This window comes from Oncorhynchus keta, unplaced genomic scaffold (assembly GCF_023373465.1).
Source record: "Oncorhynchus keta strain PuntledgeMale-10-30-2019 unplaced genomic scaffold, Oket_V2 Un_contig_2119_pilon_pilon, whole genome shotgun sequence".
Classification (NCBI taxonomy): Eukaryota; Metazoa; Chordata; class Actinopteri; order Salmoniformes; family Salmonidae; genus Oncorhynchus; species Oncorhynchus keta.
In genome coordinates this window covers 1-19,166 of record NW_026282357.1, presented here as the reverse complement: position 1 = coordinate 19,166, position 19,166 = coordinate 1, and the positions used below count along the sequence as shown (strand labels likewise).

Genomic DNA, 19,166 nt, shown 5'->3' with positions numbered 1-19,166 from the left:
GTTTTGATGAGACAACTTTTGTGGGTTAGTAGTGAATTGTGCTGGAGAGGTTGTTGTATCTGCGCTATGAAGACTTAGACCTCTTTGCAGAGGTCTATGATCATTGATTCGTCATTAAAATAAAACTAGTATAGGTATGTTTCGTGCTGTGTGGAGTTACCAGACTGTATGTTTGATAGTGCTGCTCAAAGCGGCAGGAAGCCAAAGCAGTTAAGAGCGCTGGGACAGTAACCGGATGGTCGCTGGTTTCGAATCCCAGAACCGACTAGATTAATTTTATATATATATATATATATATATATATGCCGATGTGTCCTTGAGCAAGGCACTTAATCCTAATTGCTCGTGTAAATCGTTCTGGATAAGAGCTAAATGACTAAAATGTAAAGCCCAGAGTTACCCTACATCTGGGTTAGGGGAAGGACATATGGTTTTGTTGTTTCACTAGTTTTAGTCTAAAACTCTTTGTTTCTCCCCCCCAGGCGACGTGGGTAATTATTACTATGGTCAGGTCATCCCATGAAACCCCACAGGATCCATTATGACCCACAACCTGCTGCTCAACTATGGACTGTACAGGAAGATGGAGATCTACGTGAGTACAACAAGCCACAGTGGGCTTATGTATAGATATACTTTTTTTCTTCGATAGATTAGTTTTGATATTTATGGTATAAAATAAATGTTTTCAACTGCACTGTTGAATAATTGTTTCTGATTGGCTAGAATGGCATTCTAAATTGGCCATTTATAGCCAGATAGCAAGGACAGTTGGAAAAGCTATCGGGACATCTTGCAATCATGAGGCAGTATGCTCATACAATGCAGACAGTACTTGCTACAAATGTACAGAAAGCTAAACCACACGAACTGAAATGAGATGCATAGTCGCTCTGGATATAAGAGCGTCTGCTAAATGACTTAAATGTAAATGTAAATGTAGTCAACGTAGGTCCAACGATGGGGGAAGAAAGCGTAGCTAGCATTTATTTGTTTTGCAGAGACATGTTATTTTGGGCTGTTATTCTGGCTGCAGAGGTTAACTGTGTAGCTAGTTGACTTGCTAGACGCAAGCAAGGGATAATAATAATAATAACGTTTCCACTGAGCATGGCAGCTGCCAAATGGTAAAGAACTGAACCATTGGGTCACGTCTGTAAATATCGAACAAACGACAACTCAAATATGAATGAACTTTTTCAAAATGGATGTCAACCCCCAAAAAAAACAAAATGTCTCTATCCGGTAAATGTGTGCTTCCGTATTGATTTATTTGGCAACTGTGGTATCAGCGGACAAACACCTCCATTCTGTAACGTTACATTACCTGGGTAAATTAACTCCACAAAGGGACTCGGCTCCTCTTCATAACGCTGCGTCTTCCATTATTTCCAAGGTGACGTACAGATATGTGGCCATTTTATCACTTAGATATTGTATAGAACTGAAGCTGATGGGACTGGACTCATTCTTCATCATAGAAAATAACTTTTTTTCTCAACACGTGTTTGAAGTAACATTCTGTATAGTTGAGCTGTCCTCTAGACTTTATAAAAGTCTAAATTGGATAGTTGTGGACTACAAGTTTTCTGACCGCCCCGTATGTTTTGGTTATTGAAAAATACATTATCTAAAGTGAAATCGGGCGAACGTTTTTACTAACGAATGTTTTCTACATATTGCATCCCCCTTGCAACACACTTTTCTGACCTCCCAGAGACCCCACAAGGCCAGTGGAGAGGGAGATGACCAAGTACCACAGTGACGGCTACATCAAGTTCTTGCGTTCCATCCGGCCAGACAACATGTCAGAACACAGCAAGCAGATGCAGAGATGTGAGTAGCAGACAGTGTTTCACCCCTAGCATTGCTCAGGCGGGGGTGCATTTTAAAGGGATATTTCACCCCGAAACTATAGCTTAGCATACCTTGTAATACCTTGTTTTTTTGTCGTGTTTTCATATGGGCGAATGTTGAGCTGAGTCGAGTCTATTCTCCACACTCGCATCTGTTATGTAGGTTACAGCTTTACGCATTGAAACAAACCTGCAGGCCTCAATCAAACATCTCAAATGAATGTCTTTTTGTCCTTGCTGTTCTCTTAACAGTTAATGTGGGAGAGGACTGTCCAGTGTTTGACGGTCTGTTTGAGTTCTGTCAGCTCTCAACGGGAGGCTCTGTCGGTAAGTCTAGTTTCTTTCTCCATCTGCCTTACTGTCCACCACTGACTTCGCTTGCCTCTCTACCTCTCACTTCCTATGTTGACTCTTCCCTCCTCCCTCTGTGTGTAGCGGGGGCAGTGAAGCTGAACAAGCAGCAGACGGACATCGCCATCAACTGGGCCGGAGGACTCCATCATGCCAAGAAGTCTGAGGCCTCTGGGTTCTGCTACGTCAACGACATCGTCCTCGCCATCCTGGAGCTGCTCAAGTAAGAGCCCTGTGTGGTCACCCTCACCCCGGTGGGCTCGCCAACTCTCCTCACCCCGTTGGGCCTCGCCTAACCCCTCACCCCCGGTGGGCCCGCCAACTCCCCTCACCCCCGGTGGGCCCGCCAACTCCCCTCACCCGGTGGGCCCGCCAACTCCTCACCCCCGGTGGGCCCGCCAACTCCCTCACCCCGGTGGGCCCGCCAACTCCCCTCACCCCGTGGGCCCGCCAACTCCCCTCACCCCAGTGGGCCCGCCAACTCCCCTCACCCCGTTGGGCCCATCTTCTTGTCTGTGTCTTTCTCCTTCTCTTTTCACTTTTGAGGAAAGACAGTAGAGGTCGACCGACTCCTAAATAAAATAAAATCCGATACCCGATTTATTGGCGGACCAAAAAAGCCGATAACGATAAATCGACCGAGGTTTAAAAAATATATATATTTGTAATAATGACAATTACAACAATACTGAATGAACACTTATTTTAACTTAATATAATACATCAATAAAATCTATTTAGTCTCAAATAAATAATGAAACATGTTTAGATTAAACGCAACGAGCCAGACGGCCCAAACTGCTGCATATACCCTGACCCTGCTTGCACAGAATTCAAGAGAAGTGACACAATTTCCCTAGTTAATATTGCCTGTTAACATGCATTTCTTTTTTAACTGAATATGCAGGTTTAAAAGATACACTTCTGTGTATTGATTTTAAAGGCATTGATGTTGGTGGTTAGGTACATTTGTGCAACGATTCTGCTTTTTTTCGTTAATGTGCTTTTGCTAAATCATCACCCGTTTGGTGACGTTGAAGTGGGCTGTAATTCGATGATAAATGAACAGGCACCGCATTGATTACATGCATCGCAGGACAAGCTAGTTAACTACACATGGTTGGTGATATTACTTGGTTAACTAGTGATTATGTTAAGATGTATTTTTATTTTTACAAGATACGTTTAATGCTAGCTAGCAACGTACCTTGGCTCCCTTGCTGCCCTCACGTAACAGGTGGTCAGCCTGTCACGCAGTCTCCTCGTGGAGTAACAGGTGGTCAGCCTGCCACGCAGTCTCCTCGTGGAGTAACAGGTGGTCAGCCTGCCACGCAGTCTCCTCGTGTCTGCTAAATGACTTAAATGTAAATGTAACAGGTGGTCAGCCTGCCACGCAGTCTCCTCGTGGAGTAACAGGTGGTCAGCCTGCCACGCAGTCTCCTCGTGGAGTAACAGGCGGCCAGCAGTCTCCTCGTGGAGTAACAGGCGGCCAGCTTGCCAGTCTCTTCGTGGGTAACAGGTGGTCAGCCTACCACGCAGTCTCCTCATGGAGTAACAGGCGGCCAGCAGTCTCCTCGTGGAGTAACAGGCGGCCAGCAGTGTCTCGTGGAGTAACAGGCGGCCAGCAGTCTCCTCGTGGAGTAACAGGCGGCCAGCAGTCTCCACATGGAGTAACAGGCGGCCAGCAGTCTCCTCGTGGAGCAACAGGCGGCCAGCAGTCTCCTCGTGGAGTAACAGGCGGCCAGCAGTCTCCTCGTGGAGCAACAGGCGGCCAGCAGTCTCATCGTGGAGCAACAGGCGGCCAGCAGTCTCATCGTGGAGCAACAGGCGGCCAGCAGTCTCATCGTGGAGCAACAGGCGGCCAGCAGTCTCATCGTGGAGCAACAGGCGGCCAGCAGTCTCATCGTGGAGCAACAGGCGGCCAGCAGTCTCCTCGTGGAGCAACAGGCGGCCAGCAGTCTCCTCGTGGAGCAACAGGCGGCCAGCAGTCTCTCGTGGAGCAACAGGCGGCCAGCAGTCTCCTCGTGGAGCAACAGGCGGCCAGCAGTCTCCTCGTGGAGCAACAGGCGGCCAGCAGTCTCCTCGTGGAGCAACAGGCGGCCAGCAGTCTCCTCGTGGAGCAACAGGCGGCCAGCAGTCTCCTCGTGGAGCAACAGGCGGCCAGCAGTCTCCTCGTGGAGCAACAGGCGGCCAGCAGTCTCCTCGTGGAGCAACAGGCGGCCAGCAGTCTCCTCGTGGGCAACAGGCGGCCAGCAGTCTCCTCGTGGAGCAACAGGCGGCCAGCCGTCTCCTCGTGGAGCAACAGGCGGCCAGCCGTCTCCTCGTGGAGCAACAGGCGGCCAGCCGTCTCTCGTGGAGCAACAGGCGGCCAGCCGTCTCCTCGTGGAGCAACAGGCGGCCAGCCGTCTCCTCGTGGAGTGCAATATAATTGGCATCCAAAAGGGTCGATTATATGATTTTGTTATGAAAACTTGAAATCGTCCTAATTCATCGGTCAGCCTCTAAAAGACTGAACAGTATGGTGACGTGTCCTTGGCTTGTCATGGTGTGTGTTTCTCTTGTTGAAATGAATAGTCACCCAGGCTCTGATAAACCTAGATATGGGTGTATTCATTTAATTTAATAGTCTGTCCTGTCAGGTAATAGAATCTAACGTAGATATTGTCTGTCCTGTCAGGTAATAGAATCTAACGTAGATATTGTCTGTCCTGTCAGGTAATAGAATCTAACGTAGATATTGCCTGTCCTGTCAGGTAATAGAATCTAACGTAGATATTGTCTGTCCTGTCAGGTAATAGAATCTAACGTAGATATTGCCTGTCCTGTCAGGTAATAGAATCTAACGTAGATATTGCCTGTCCTGTCAGGTAATAGAATCTAACGTAGATATTGTCTGTCCTGTCAGGTAATAGAATCTAACGTAGATATTGTCTGTCCTGTCAGGTAATAGAATCTAACGTAGATATTGTATGTAATGAGTTGTCTGTCCTGTCAGGTAATAGAATCTAACGTAGATATTGTCTGTAATGAGTTGTCTGTCCTGTCAGGTAATAGAATCTAACGTAGATATTGTATGTAATGAGTTGTCTGTCCTGTCAGGTAATAGAATCTAACGTAGATATTGTCTGTCCTGTCAGGTACCACCAGAGGGTGTTGTACATAGACATCGACATTCACCATGGAGACGGAGTGGAAGAGGCTTTCTTCACCACAGACCGGGTCATGACGGCCTCCTTCCACAAGTATGGAGAATACTTCCCTGGCACCGGAGACCTGAGGGTGAGTGTGTGTGTGTCCTCTGGGAGAATATTTCCCTGGCACCGGAGACCTGAGGGTGAGTGTGTGTGTGTCCTCTGGGAGAATACTTCCCTGGCACCGGAGACCTGAGGGTGAGTGTGTGTGTGTCCTCTGGGAGAATACTTCCCTGGCACCGGAGACCTGAGGGTGAGTGTGTGTGTGTCCTCTGGGAGAATATTTCCCTGGCACCGGAGACCTGAGGGTGAGTGTGTGTGTGTCCTCTGGGAGAATACCTCCCTGGCACGGGAGACCTGAGGGTGAGTGTGTGTGTGTCCTCTGGGAGAATACTTCCTGGTACCGGAGACCTGAGGGTGAGTGTGTGTGTGTCCTCTGGGAGAATACCTCCCTGGCACGGGAGACCTGAGGGTGAGTGTGTGTGTGTCCTCTGGGAGAATATTTCCCTGGCACCGGAGACCTGAGGGTGAGTGTGTGTGTGTCCTCTGGGAGAATACCTCCCTGGCACGGGAGACCTGAGGGTGAGTGTGTGTGTGTCCCTCTGGGAGAATACCTCCCTGGCACCGGAGACCTGAGGGTGAGTGTGTGTGTGTCCTCTGGGAGAATATTTCCCTGGCACCGGAGACCTGAGGGTGAGTGTGTGTGTGTCCTCTGGGAGAATACTTCCCTGGCACCGGAGACCTGAGGGTGAGTGTGTGTGTGTCCTCTGGGAGAATATTTCCCTGGCACCGGAGACCTGAGGGTGAGTGTGTCCTCTGGGAGAATACTTCCCTGGTACCGGAGACCTGAGGGTGAGTGTGTGTGTGTCCTCTGGGAGAATACTTCCCTGGTACCGGAGACCTGAGGGTGAGTGTGTGTGTGTCCTCTGGGAGAATACTTCCCTGGTACCGGAGACCTGAGGGTGAGTGTGTCCTCTGGGAGAATACTTCCCTGGTACCGGAGACCTGAGGGTGAGTGTGTGTGTGTCCTCTGGGAGAATATTTCCCTGGCACCGGAGACCTGAGGGTGAGTGTGTGTGTGTCCTCTGGGAGAATACTTCCCTGGTACCGGAGACCTGAGGGTGAGTGTGTGTGTGTCCTCTGGGAGAATACTTCCCTGGCACCGGAGACCTGAGGGTGAGTTTGTCCTCTGGGAGAATACTTCCCTGGTACCAGAGACCTGAGGGTGAGTGTGTGTGTGTCCTCTGGGAGAATACTTCCCTGGTACCAGAGACCTGAGGGTGAGTGTGTCCTCTGGGAGAATACTTCCCTGGTACCAGAGACCTGAGGGTGAGTGTGTGTGTCCTCTGGGAGAATACTTCCCTGGTACCGGAGACCTGAGGGTGAGTGTGTCCTCTGGGAGAATACTTCCCTGGTACCAGAGACCTGAGGGTGAGTGTGTCCTCTGGGAGAATACTTCCCTGGTACCAGAGACCTGAGGGTGAGTGTGTCCTCTGGGAGAATACTTCCCTGGTACCGGAGACCTGAGGGTGAGTGTGTCCTCTGGGAGAATACTTCCCTGGTACCAGAGACCTGAGGGTGAGTGTGTCCTCTGGGAGAATACTTCCCTGGTACCAGAGACCTGAGGGTGAGTGTGTCCTCTGGGAGAATACTTCCCTGGTACCAGAGACCTGAGGGTGAGTGTGTCCTCTGGGAGAATACTTCCCTGGTACCAGAGACCTGAGGGTGAGTGTGTCTGGGAGAATACTTCCCTGGTACCAGAGACCTGAGGGTGAGTGTGTCCTCTGGGAGAATACTTCCCTGGTACCAGAGACCTGAGGGTGAGTGTGTCCTCTGGGAGAATACTTCCCTGGTACCAGAGACCTGAGGGTGAGTGTGTCCTCTGGGAGAATACTTCCCTGGTACCAGAGACCTGAGGGTGAGTGTGTCCTCTGGGAGAATACTTCCCTGGTACCAGAGACCTGAGGGTGAGTGTGTGTCCTCTGGGAGAATACTTCCCTGGTACCGGAGACCTGAGGGTGAGTGTGTCCTCTGGGAGAATACTTCCTGGTACCAGAGACCTGAGGGTGAGTGTGTCCTCTGGGAGAATACTTCCCTGGTACCAGAGACCTGAGGGTGAGTGTGTCCTCTGGGGAGAATACTTCCCTGGTACCAGAGACCTGAGGGTGAGTGTGTCCTCTGGGAGAATACTTCCCTGGTACCAGAGACCTGAGGGTGAGTGTGTCTGGGAGAATACTTCCCTGGTACCAGAGACCTGAGGGTGAGTGTGTCCTCTGGGAGAATACTTCCCTGGTACCAGAGACCTGAGGGTGAGTGTGTCCTCTGGGAGAATACTTCCCTGGTACCAGAGACCTGAGGGTGAGTGTGTCCTCTGGGAGAATACTTCCCTGGTACCAGAGACCTGAGGTGAGTGTGTGTGTCCTCTGGGAGAATACTTCCCTGGTACCGGAGACCTGAGGTGAGTGTGTCCTCTGGGAGAATACTTCCCTGGTACCAGAGACCTGAGGGTGAGTGTGTCCTCTGGGAGAATACTTCCCTGGCACCGGAGACCTGAGGGTGAGTGTGTGTGTGTCCTCTGGGAGAATACCTCCCTGGCACGGGAGACCTGAGGGTGAGTGTGTGTCCTCTGGGAGAATACCTCCCTGGCACCGGAGACCTGAGGGTGAGTGTGTGTCCTCTGGGAGAATATTTCCCTGGCACGAGACCTGAGGTGAGTGAGTGTGTGTGTCCTCTGGGAGAATACTTCCCTGGTACCGGAGACCTGAGGGTGAGTGTGTCCTCTGGGAGAATACTTCCCTGGCACCGGAGACCTGAGGGTGAGTGTGTCCTCTGGGAGAATACTTCCCTGGTACCGGAGACCTGAGGGTGAGTGTGTGTGTGTCCTCTGGGAGAATACTTCCCTGGTACCGGAGACCTGAGGGTGAGTGTGTGTGTCCTCTGGGAGAATACTTCCCTGGTACCGGAGACCTGAGGTGAGTGTGTCCTCTGGGAGAATACTTCCCTGGTACCGGAGACCTGAGGGTGAGTGTGTGTGTGTCCTCTGGGAGAATATTTCCCTGGCACCGAGACCTGAGGGTGAGTGTGTGTGTCCTCTGGGAGAATACTTCCCTGGTACCGGAGACCTGAGGGTGAGTGTGTGTGTGTCCTCTGGAGAATACTTCCCTGGTACCAGAGACCTGAGGTGAGTGTGTCCTCTGGGAGAATACTTCCCTGGTACCAGAGACCTGAGGGTGAGTGAGTGTGTCCTCTGGGAGAATACTTCCCTGGTACCAGAGACCTGAGGGTGAGTGTGTCCTCTGGGAGAATACTTCCCTGGTACCAGAGACCTGAGGGTGAGTGTGTGTGTCCTCTGGGAGAATACTTCCCTGGTACCGGAGACCTGAGGGTGAGTGTGTCCTCTGGGAGAATACTTCCCTGGTACCAGAGACCTGAGGGTGAGTGTGTTCTCTGGGAGAATACTTCCCTGGTACCAGAGACCTGAGGGTGAGTGTGTCCTCTGGGAGAATAATTCCCTGGCACCGGAGACCTGAGGGTGAGTGTGTGTGTCCTCTGGGAGAATACTTCCCTGGTACCAGAGACCTGAGGGTGAGTGTGTCCTCTGGGAGAATACTTCCCTGGTACCAGAGACCTGAGGGTGAGTGTGTCCTCTGGGAGAATACTTCCCTGGTACCAGAGACCTGAGGGTGAGTGTGTCCTCTGGGAGAATACTTCCCTGGTACCAGAGACCTGAGGGTGAGTGTGTCTGGGAGAATACTTCCCTGGTACCAGAGACCTGAGGGTGAGTGTGTGTCCTCTGGGAGAATACTTCCCTGGTACCAGAGACCTGAGGGTGAGTGTGTCCTCTGGGAGAATACTTCCCTGGTACCAGAGACCTGAGGGTGAGTGTGTCCTCTGGGAGAATACTTCCCTGGTACCAGAGACCTGAGGGTGAGTGTGTGTGTCCTCTGGGAGAATACTTCCCTGGTACCAGAGACCTGAGGGTGAGTGTGTCCTCTGGGAGAATACTTCCCTGGTACCAGAGACCTGAGGGTGAGTGTGTCCTCTGGGAGAATACTTCCCTGGCACCGGAGACCTGAGGGTGAGTGTGTGTGTGTCCTCTGGGAGAATACCTCCCTGGCACGGGGAGACTGAGGGGTGAGTGTGTGTGTGTCCTCTGGGAGAATACCTCCCTGGCACCGGAGACCTGAGGTGAGTGTGTGTGTGTCCTCTGGGAGAATATTTCCCTGGCACCGGAGACCTGAGGGTGAGTGTGTGTGTCCTCTGGGAGAATACTTCCCTGGTACCGGAGACCTGAGGGTGAGTGTGTCCTCTGGGAGAATACTTCCTGGCACCGGAGACCTGAGGGTGAGTGTGTCCTCTGGGAGAATACTTCCCTGGTACCGGAGACCTGAGGGTGAGTGTGTGTGTGTCCTCTGGGAGAATACTTCCCTGGTACCGGAGACCTGAGGGTGAGTGTGTGTGTGTCCTCTGGGAGAATACTTCCCTGGTACCGGAGACCTGAGGGTGAGTGTGTCCTCTGGGAGAATACTTCCCTGGTACCGAGACCTGAGGGTGAGTGTGTGTGTCCTCTGGGAGAATATTTCCCTGGCACCGGAGACCTGAGGGTGAGTGTGTGTGTGTCCTCTGGGAGAATACTTCCCTGGTACCGGAGACCTGAGGGTGAGTGTGTGTGTGTCCTCTGGGAGAATACTTCCCTGGTACCAGAGACCTGAGGGTGAGTGTGTCCTCTGGGAGAATACTTCCCTGGTACCAGAGACCTGAGGGTGAGTGTGTGTGTGTCCTCTGGGAGAATACTTCCTGGTACCAGAGACCTGAGGGTGAGTGTGTCCTCTGGGAGAATACTTCCCTGGTACCAGAGACCTGAGGGTGAGTGTGTGTGTCCTCTGGGAGAATACTTCCCTGGTACCGGAGACCTGAGTGTGTGTGTGTCCTCTGGGAGAATACTTCCCTGGTACCAGAGACCTGAGGGTGAGTGTGTCCTCTGGGAGAATACTTCCCTGGTACCGGAGACCTGAGGGTGAGTGTGTCCTCTGGGAGAATACTTCCCTGGTACCGGAGACCTGAGGTGAGTGTGTCCTCTGGGAGAATACTTCCCTGTACCAGAGACCTGAGGGTGAGTGTGTCCTCTGGAGAATACTTCCCTGGTACCAGAGACCTGAGGGTGAGTGTGTCCTCTGGGAGAATACTTCCCTGGTACCAGAGACCTGAGGGGTGAGTGTGTCCTCTGGGAGAATACTTCCCTGGTACCAGAGACCTGAGGGTGAGTGTGTCTGGGAGAATACTTCCCTGGTACCCAGAGACCTGAGGTGAGTGTGTCCTCTGGGAGAATACTTCCCTGGTACCAGAGACCTGAGGGTGAGTGTGTCCTCTGGGAGAATACTTCCCTGGTACCAGAGACCTGAGGGTGAGTGTGTCCTCTGGGAGAATACTTCCTGGTACCAGAGACCTGAGGGTGAGTGTGTGTGTCCTCTGGGAGAATACTTCCCTGGTACCGGAGACCTGAGGGTGAGTGTGTGTCCTCTGGGAGAATACTTCCCTGGTACCGGAGACCTGAGGTGAGTGTGTGTGTGTCCTCTGGGAGAATACTTCCTGGTACCGGAGACCTGAGGGTGAGTGTGTGTGTGTCCTCTGGGAGAATACTTCCCTGGTACCGGAGACCTGAGGGTGAGTGTGTCCTCTGGGAGAATACTTCCCTGGTACCGGAGACCTGAGGGTGAGTGTGTGTGTCCTCTGGGAGAATATTTCCCTGGCACCGGAGACCTGAGGGGTGAGTGTGTGTGTGTGTCTCTGGGAGAATACTTCCCTGGTACCGGAGACCTGAGGGTGAGTGTGTGTGTGTCCTCTGGGAGAATACTTCCTGGTACCAGAGACCTGAGGGTGAGTGTGTCCTCTGGGAGAATATTCCCTGGTACCAGAGACCTGAGGGTGAGTGTGTGTGTGTCCTCTGGGAGAATACTTCCCTGGTACCAGAGACCTGAGGGTGAGTGTGTCCTCTGGGAGAATACTTCCCTGGTACCAGAGACCTGAGGTGAGTGTGTGTGTCCTCTGGGAGAATACTTCCTGGTACCGGAGACCTGAGGGTGAGTGTGTCCTCTGGGAGAATACTTCCCTGGTACCAGAGACCTGAGGGTGAGTGTGTCCTCTGGGAGAATACTTCCCTGGTACCGGAGACCTGAGGGTGAGTGTGTCCTCTGGGAGAATACTTCCCTGGTACCGGAGACCTGAGGGTGAGTGTGTCCTCTGGGAGAATACTTCCCTGGTACCAGAGACCTGAGGGGGTGAGTGTGTCCTCTGGGAGAATACTTCCCTGGTACCAGAGACCTGAGGGTGAGTGTGTCCTCTGGGAGAATACTTCCCTGGTACCAGAGACCTGAGGGTGAGTGTGTCCTCTGGGAGAATACTTCCCTGGTACCAGAGACCTGAGGGTGAGTGTGTCTGGGAGAATACTTCCTGGTACCAGAGACCTGAGGGTGAGTGTGTCCTCTGGGAGAATACTTCCCTGGTACCAGAGACCTGAGGGTGAGTGTGTCCTCTGGGAGAATACTTCCCTGGTACCAGAGACCTGAGGGTGAGTGTGTCCTCTGGGAGAATACTTCCCTGGTACCAGAGACCTGAGGGGGTGAGTGTGTGTGTCCTCTGGGAGAATACTTCCCTGGTACCGGAGACCTGAGGGTGAGTGTGTCCTCTGGGAGAATACTTCCCTGGTACCAGAGACCTGAGGGTGAGTGTGTCTGGGAGAATACTTCCCTGGTACCAGAGACCTGAGGGTGAGTGTGTCCTCTGGGAGAATACTTCCCTGGTACCAGAGACCTGAGGGTGAGTGTGTCCTCTGGGAGAATACTTCCCTGGTACCAGAGACCTGAGGGTGAGTGTGTCTGGGAGAATACTTCCCTGGTACCAGAGACCTGAGGGTGAGTGTGTCCTCTGGGAGAATACTTCCTGGTACCGGAGACCTGAGGGTGAGTGTGTGTCCTCTGGGAGAATACTTCCCTGGTACCAGAGACCTGAGGGTGAGTGTCTGGGAGAATACTTCCCTGGTACCAGAGACCTGAGGGTGAGTGTGTCCTCTGGGAGAATACTTCCCTGGTACCAGAGACCTGAGGGTGAGTGTGTCCTCTGGGAGAATACTTCCCTGGTACCAGAGACCTGAGGGTGAGTGTGTCCTCTGGGAGAATACTTCCTGGTACCAGAGACCTGAGGGTGAGTGTGTGTGTCCTCTGGGAGAATACTTCCCTGGTACCGGAGACCTGAGGTGAGTGTGTCCTCTGGGAGAATACTTCCCTGGTACCAGAGACCTGAGGGTGAGTGTGTCCTCTGGGAGAATACTTCCCTGGTACCAGAGACCTGAGGGTGAGTGTGTGTGTCCTCTGGGAGAATACTTCCCTGGTACCGGAGACCTGAGGGTGAGTGTGTGTGTCCTCTGGGAGAATACTTCCCTGGTACCAGAGACCTGAGGGTGAGTGTGTGTGTGTCCTCTGGGAGAATACTTCCCTGGTACCAGAGACCTGAGGGTGAGTGTGTGTGTCCTCTGGGAGAATACTTCCCTGGTACCAGAGACCTGAGGGTGAGTGTGTGTGTGTCCTCTGGGAGAATACTTCCCTGGTACCAGAGACCTGAGGGGAGTGTGTGTGTCCTCTGGGAGAATACTTCCCTGGTACCAGAGACCTGAGGGTGAGTGTGTGTGTCCTCTGGGAGAATACTTCCCTGGTACCAGAGACCTGAGGGTGAGTGTGTGTGTGTCCTCTGGGAGAATACCTCCCTGGTACCAGAGACCTGAGGGTGAGTGTGTGTCCTCTGGGAGAATACTTCCTGGTACCAGAGACCTGAGGGTGAGTGTGTGTGTCCTCTGGGAGAATACCTCCCTGGCACCGGAGACCTGAGGGTGAGTTTGTCCTCTGGGAGAATACTTCCCTGGTACCAGAGACCTGAGGGTGAGTGTGTGTCCTCTGGGAGAATACTTCCCTGGTACCAGAGACCTGAGGGTGAGTGTGTCCTCTGGGAGAATACTTCCCTGGTACCAGAGACCTGAGGGTGAGTGTGTGTGTCCTCTGGGAGAATACTTCCCTGGTACCAGAGACCTGAGGGTGAGTGTGTGTCCTCTGGGAGAATACTTCCCTGGTACCAGAGACCTGAGGGTGTGTGTGTCCTCTGGGAGAATACTTCCTGGTACCAGAGACCTGAGGGTGAGTGAGTGTGTCCTCTGGAGAATACTTCCCTGGTACCGGAGACCTGAGGGTGAGTGTGTCCTCTGGGAGAATACTTCCCTGGTACCAGAGACCTGAGGGTGAGTGAGTGTGTCCTCTGGGAGAATACTTCCCTGGTACCGGAGACCTGAGGGTGAGTGTGTGTGTGTCCTCTGGGAGAATACTTCCCTGGTACCAGAGACCTGAGGGTGAGTGTGTGTGTCCTCTGGGAGAATACTTCCCTGGCACCGGAGACCTGAGGGTGAGTGTGTCCTCTGGGAGAATACTTCCCTGGTACCAGAGACCTGAGGGTGAGTGTGTGTGTGTCCTCTGGGAGAATACTTCCCTGGTACCAGAGACCTGAGGGTGAGTGTGTGTGTCCTCTGGGAGAATACTTCCCTGGTACCAGAGACCTGAGGGTGAGTGTGTGTGTGTCCTCTGGGAGAATACTTCCCTGGTACCAGAGACCTGAGGGTGAGTGAGTGTGTCCTCTGGGAGAATACTTCCTGGTACCGGAGACCTGAGGGTGAGTGTGTCCTCTGGGAGAATACTTCCCTGGTACCAGAGACCTGAGGGTGAGTGTGTGTGTCCTCTGGGAGAATACTTCCCTGGTACCGGAGACCTGAGGGTGAGTGTGTCCTCTGGGAGAATACTTCCCTGGTACCAGAGACCTGAGGGTGAGTGTGTCCTCTGGGAGAATACTTCCCTGGTACCAGAGACCTGAGGGTGAGTGTGTCCTCTGGGAGAATACTTCCCTGGTACCAGAGACCTGAGGGTGAGTGTGTCCTCTGGGAGAATACTTCCCTGGTACCAGAGACCTGAGGGTGAGTGTGTCCTCTGGGAGAATACTTCCCTGGTACCGGAGACCTGAGGGTGAGTGTGTCCTCTGGGAGAATACTTCCCTGGTACCAGAGACCTGAGGGTGAGTGTGTCCTCTGGGAGAATACTTCCCTGGTACCAGAGACCTGAGGGTGAGTGTGTCCTCTGGGAGAATACTTCCCTGGTACCAGAGACCTGAGGGTGAGTGTGTGTGTCCTCTGGGAGAATACTTCCCTGGTACCGGAGACCTGAGGGTGAGTGTGTCCTCTGGGAGAATACTTCCCTGGTACCAGAGACCTGAGGGTGAGTGTGTCCTCTGGGAGAATACTTCCCTGGCACCGGAGACCTGAGGGTGAGTGTGTGTGTGTCCTCTGGGAGAATACCTCCCTGGCACGGGAGACCTGAGGGTGAGTGTGTGTGTGTCCTCTGGGAGAATACCTCCCTGGCACCGGAGACCTGAGGGTGAGTTTGTCCTCTGGGAGAATACTTCCCTGGTACCAGAGACCTGAGGGTGAGTGTGTGTCCTCTGGGAGAATACTTCCCTGGTACCAGAGACCTGAGGGTGAGTGTGTGTGTCCTCTGGGAGAATACTTCCCTGGTACCAGAGACCTGAGGGTGAGTGTGTGTGTCCTCTGGGAGAATACTTCCCTGGTACCAGAGACCTGAGGGTGAGTGAGTGTGTCCTCTGGGAGAATACTTCCCTGGTACCGGAGACCTGAGGGTGAGTGTGTCCTCTGGGAGAATACTTCCCTGGTACCAGAGACCTGAGGGTGAGTGAGTGTGTCCTCTGGGAGAATACTTCCCTGGTACCGGAGACCTGAGGGTGAGTGTGTGTGTGTCCTCTGGGAGAATACTTCCCTGGTACCAGAGACCTGAGGGTGAGTGAGTGTGTCCTCTGGGAGAATACTTCCCTGGTACCGGAGACCTGAGGGTGAGTGTGTCCTCTGGGAGAATACTTCCCTGGTACCAGAGACCTGAGGGTGAGTGTCCTCTGGGAGAATACTTCCTGGTACCAGAGACCTGAGGGTGAGTGTGTGTGTGTCCTCTGGGAGAATACTTCCCTGGTACCAGAGACCTGAGGGTGAGTGTGTGTGTGTCCTCTGGGAGAATACTTCCCTGGTACCAGAGACCTGAGGGTGAGTGAGTGTGTCCTCTGGGAGAATACTTCCCTGGTACCGGAGACCTGAGGGTGAGTGTGTCCTCTGGGAGAATACTTCCCTGGTACCAGAGACCTGAGGCTGAGTGTGTCCTCTGGGAGAATACTTCCCTGGTACCAGAGACCTGAGGGTGAGTGTGTCCTCTGGGAGAATACTTCCCTGGTACCAGAGACCTGAGGGTGAGTGTGTCCTCTGGGAGAATACTTCCCTGGTACCAGAGACCTGAGGGTGAGTGTGTCTGGGAGAATACTTCCCTGGTACCAGAGACCTGAGGGTGAGTGTGTGGAAGAAGGAAGAAAAAAATAAGAAAAAAATAAATAGGGGGGAAATGTGTTCCGGTGTGTGTGACTGCACTCCCCTTTCAGTGTGTGTTCCGGTGTGTGTGACTGCACTCCCCTTTCAGTGTGTGTTCCGGTGTGTGTGACTGCACTCCCCTTTCAGTGTGTGTTCCGGTGTTTGTGACTGCACTCCCCTTTCAGTGTGTGTCCGGTGTGTGTGACTGCACTCCCTTTCAGTGTGTGTTCCGGTGTTTGTGACTGCACTCCCCTTTCAGTGTGTGTTCGGTGTGTGTGACTGCACTCCCTTTCAGTGTGTGTTCCGGTGTGTGTGACTGCACTCCCCTTTCAGTGTGTGTTCGGTGTGTGTGACTGCACTCCCCTTTCAGTGTGTGTTCCGGTGTTTGTGACTGCACTCCCCTTTCAGTGTGTGTTCCGGTGTTTGTGACTGCACTCCCCTTTCAGTGTGTGTTCGGTGTGTGTGACTGCACTCCCCTTTCAGTGTGTGTTCGGTGTGTGACTGCACTCCCCTTTCAGTGTGTGTTCCGGTGTGTGTGACTGCACTCCCTTTCAGTGTGTGTCCGGTGTTTGTGACTGCACTCCCCTTTCAGTGTGTGTTCGGTGTTTGTGACTGCACTCCCCTTTCAGTGTGTTTCCGGTGTGTGTGACTGCACTCCCTTTCAGTGTGTGTTCGGTGTGTGACTGCACTCCCCTTTCAGTGTGTGTTCCGGTGTGTGTGACTGCACTCCCCTTTCAGTGTGTGTTCCGGTGTTTGTGACTGCACTCCCCTTTCAGTGTGTGTTCCGGTGTTTGTGACTGCACTCCCTTTCAGTGTGTGTTCCGTGTGTGTGACTGCACTCCCCTTTCAGTGTGTGTTCCGGTGTTTGTGACTGCACTCCCCTTTCAGTGTGTTCCGGTGTGTGTGACTGCACTCCCCTTTCAGTGTGTGTTCCGGTGTTTGTGACTGCACTCCCTTTCAGTGTGTGTTCCGTGTGTGTGACTGCACTCCCTTTCAGTGTGTGTTCCGGTGTGTGACTGCACTCCCCTTTCAGTGTGTTCCGGTGTGTGACTGCACTCCCCTTTCAGTGTGTGTTCCGGTGTGTGTGACTGCACTCCCTTTCAGTGTGTTCCGGTGTTTGTGACTGCACTCCCCTTTCAGTGTGTTTCCGGTGTGTGTGACTGCACTCCCCTTTCAGTGTGTGTTCCGGTGTGTGTGACTGCACTCCCCTTTCAGTGTGTGTTCCGGTGTTTGTGACTGCACTCCCCTTTCAGTGTGTGTTCCGGTGTGTGTGACTGCACTCCCCTTTCAGTGTGTGTTCCGGTGTTTGTGACTGCACTCCCTTCAGTGTGTGTTCCGGTGTGTGTGACTGCACTCCCCTTTCAGTGTGTGTTCCGGTGTGTGTGACTGCACTCCCCTTTCAGTGTGTGTTCCGGTGTGTGTGACTGCACTCCCCTTTCAGTGTGTGTTCCGGTGTGTGTGACTGCACTCCCCTTTCAGTGTGTGTTCCGGTGTGTGTGACTGCACTCCCCTTTCAGTGTGTGTTCCGGTGTGTGTGACTGCACTCCCCTTTCAGTGTGTGTTCCGGTGTGTGTGACTGCACTCCCCTTTCAGTGTGTGTTCCGGTGTTTGTGACTGCACTCCCCTTTCAGTGTGTGTTCCGGTGTGTGTGACTGCACTCCCCTTTCAGTGTGTGTTCCGGTGTGTGTGACTGCACTCCCCTTTCAGTGTGTGTTCCGGTGTTTGTGACTGCACTCCCCTTTCAGTGTGTGTTCCGGTGTGTGTGACTGCACTCCCCTTTCAGTGTGTGTTCCGGTGTGTGTGACTGCACTCCCCTTTCAGTGTGTGTTCCGGTGTGTGTGACTGCACTCCCCTTTCAGTGTGTGTTCCGGTGTTTGTGACTGCACTCCCCTTTCAGTGTGTGTGTGTTGGATTGTCAACCTACATTTGAGTAATTTTGTATTCCAGTATGTACACTAACGTGTGTGTGTGTGTGTGTGTGTGTGTGTGCAGGACATTGGAGCAGGGAAGGGGAAGTACTACGCTGTAAACTACCCTCTCAGAGACGGCATCGACGATGAGTCTTACGAAGCCATCTTCAAACCTGTGAGTCTCCTGCTGCAAGGCATTCAGTGTTTTGGTTCCTGACAGAGGTCAAATAGATTCTACCTCTTGTTTTTGTGTGTTTCTCACTTTTTATACATTTATCTTCTTATTCATTTGGTGTGTTGTTGTAATCCGTGTGTGTGTGTGTTGCTAGGTGATATTTTTGTGTGTGTTTCTCACTTTCTATACATTTCTCTCTTTTTTTTTTGTGTGTGTGTGTGTTGCTAGGTGATGGCTAAAGTGATGGAGATGTTCCAGCCCAGTGCAGTCGTGTTACAGTGTGGAGCCGACTCTCTCTCAGGAGACAGACTGGGCTGTTTCAACCTCACCATCAAAGGTAACGCACCTGAAGGAGGGCTGTCTTCAGTGTGTGTGTGTGTGTGTGTGTGTGTGTGTGTGTGTGTTGCTAGGACTCTCTCTCAGGTTGAAACAGCCCAGTGAGGGCTGTCTTCAGTGTGTGTGTGTGTTGCTCGGACTCTCTCTCAGGTTGAAACAGCCCAGTCTAAGGTAACGCACCTGAAGGAGGGCTGTCTTCAGTGTGTGTGTGTGTGTTGTCTTCAGGGCTCTGACGGCCGTGGGATGTTTAGACGACCGTTTGTTGGTCAGCCAAACGTCTTGGAGGAAAACCCTGGTTGTCTGCTGGGAGACATTGTGCATTTTGGGAAAAGTATTCAGACGCCTTCACTATTTTCCACATTTTGTTACGTTACAGTCTTATTCTAAAATGGATTTTTTTTTATTTTTTAAAACAACCCCGTCAATCTACACACGACACCCCATAATGACCAAACGAAAACAGGTTTTAGAAAAACATGTTGCAAATTTATTTAAAAAAATAAAAAACCAGATACCTTATTTACATGAAGTAGTGAGACCCTTTTGCTATGAGACATTTTTAATTTATCTCGGGTAAAGGCACATACACAGCCCACTTGAGTTGCCTGAAGGTCATTATGGGCTATTGTGTGTAGATTGACAGAACAACAAAAACGACAAGGATTGAATACATTTTGTAATAAGGCTGTAATGTGAAAAGTTAAGGTATGAATACACATTTTATTTTTATTTTTATTTCACCTTTATTTAACCAGGTAGGCTAGTTGAGAACATGTTCTCATTTGCAACTGCGACCTGGCCAAGATAAAGCTTAGCAGTGTGAACAGACAACACAGAGTTACACATGGAGTAAACAATTAACAAGTCAATAACACAGTAGAAAAAATGGGCAGT

General features: G+C 52.1%; 1 long non-coding RNA gene and 1 pseudogene across 9 annotated transcripts; one reads left to right on the top strand and one right to left on the bottom strand.

Annotated features, from left to right (window-relative positions):
• The first annotated feature begins 541 nt into the window (after positions 1-541).
• Positions 542-18,392, top strand: LOC127920908 (histone deacetylase 1-like; annotated as a pseudogene).
• Positions 6,939-16,001, bottom strand: LOC127920909 (uncharacterized). Of its 9 annotated transcripts, none has more exons than XR_008107939.1 (4): positions 15,826-16,001; positions 14,449-14,595; positions 12,694-12,795; positions 6,939-7,117 (listed from the first exon to the last, which is right to left on the bottom strand). It is a non-coding gene; the product is annotated as an uncharacterized LOC127920909 (long non-coding RNA). The 9 variants fall into 9 exon arrangements; XR_008107938.1 differs by lacking the exon at positions 6,939-7,117 and adding an exon at positions 7,124-7,359; XR_008107932.1 differs by lacking the exon at positions 6,939-7,117 and adding an exon at positions 8,946-9,124.
• Positions 18,393-19,166: the final 774 nt, after the last annotated feature.